Source organism: Hylaeus anthracinus, unplaced genomic scaffold (genome assembly GCF_026225885.1).
Source record: "Hylaeus anthracinus isolate JK02 unplaced genomic scaffold, UHH_iyHylAnth1.0_haploid 11981, whole genome shotgun sequence".
Lineage (NCBI taxonomy): Eukaryota > Metazoa > Arthropoda > Insecta > Hymenoptera > Colletidae > Hylaeus > Hylaeus anthracinus.
This window is the reverse complement of record NW_026534329.1, coordinates 7,270,717-7,271,819: the sequence shown is the minus strand read 5'-3', so window position 1 is coordinate 7,271,819 and position 1,103 is coordinate 7,270,717. Positions and strand designations below refer to the sequence as shown.

Below are 1,103 nucleotides of genomic sequence, written 5' to 3'. Positions count from 1 at the left end.
ATTACGTAGAGTACATAATTTTGTTGTAAGTGAAGTCGTGTGAGAGATTTTACGAACAAATTATTTCCCTCATAATTTTTGTTGAAATGGAATTCGGGATGGGACAGATCCTTGGTTTTTATAACTAATTGACACAGATTAACCGTTTAATATTTAACACGCCGTATACCCTCGCCTCTTTTTTGTACAAGGAGTAACATGGAGTATAGTACAGTATGGTGACAATAAGCGCGGTAAATTCCACCTACTGAACTTCAACAATTTTTCATTTTCGAATACCTGTCGATCGCAAGTACGTTTCATCCTAATTGGCAGCGGGTTCTCGATACCTGGCCTAGATGCGTTTTCTCCTGTGGAAACGAGGAGCAACCTCAATAGCCTATGGATAGCGCCAATGTTAGGATCTCGACCTCCTGCCTCGGTTCAGGTAGATGCGCTCGTACCTGACTACTTTGACCGTAAGGATCTTTCGGGTGAGAAAAATTCCTGGTTGGCGAATGAGATCCGTAGGGCTTCGAGACCAACACAAACGTACGCCAAAAGGTGAAAACGAACGAAGAGAATTCGACCAGACGCCGAGGGACGAATGTCGTCAGCAAACGGGTGGCGGTCAGGCGTCAGGTAGCCGCGACGGTGGCGTCTGGGCCTCGGCAGATTGTTTCGATTCGTGCAGAGAAACTTAGCCGTTTGAAATATTCAGAAGGGAACGAAGCAACTGAAAGGGAACTTCGTCTAACCACGACGTAGGTATTTTTGGCCGTAACTTTACGAACCTCTAACCTACTCTTTTTTTGTCGACTGATATTCATGTTCGAGGAACGGACAACCCTTGGAATTTCGAATGGAATACATATTTGGTTAGAGTGAACAATTAGTCGTGAATGATTGAATATAAAGACACAGAATTAATTCCTCCATCTAGTACAGAGCTTCTTAAACTATGGCTCGCGACGCCATTTGGGGATTTTAATTATAATTTGTAATTTGGGTGATTTTTATGTAAAATATTTAGTATTTCTTCGATATTCTCATTTATTTATGTTATTGGAGAAATACAGTTTTGATGATAAATAGGGTATCTAATTTTTGCAGTTGGTATAATT

At 41.2% G+C, this 1,103-nt stretch overlaps 1 protein-coding gene across 1 annotated transcript in view; it reads left to right on the top strand.

The window, feature by feature from the left end:
• The first annotated feature begins 248 nt into the window (after positions 1-248).
• LOC128885448 (cytochrome P450 306a1) overlaps positions 249-1,103 on the top strand; it is a 17,303-nt gene continuing 16,448 nt past the window's right edge. The window contains exon 1 of the mRNA XM_054139505.1: positions 249-743. The gene's annotated coding sequence lies outside the window, so the exon portion shown is untranslated. The remainder of the gene's footprint in view (positions 744-1,103) is intronic.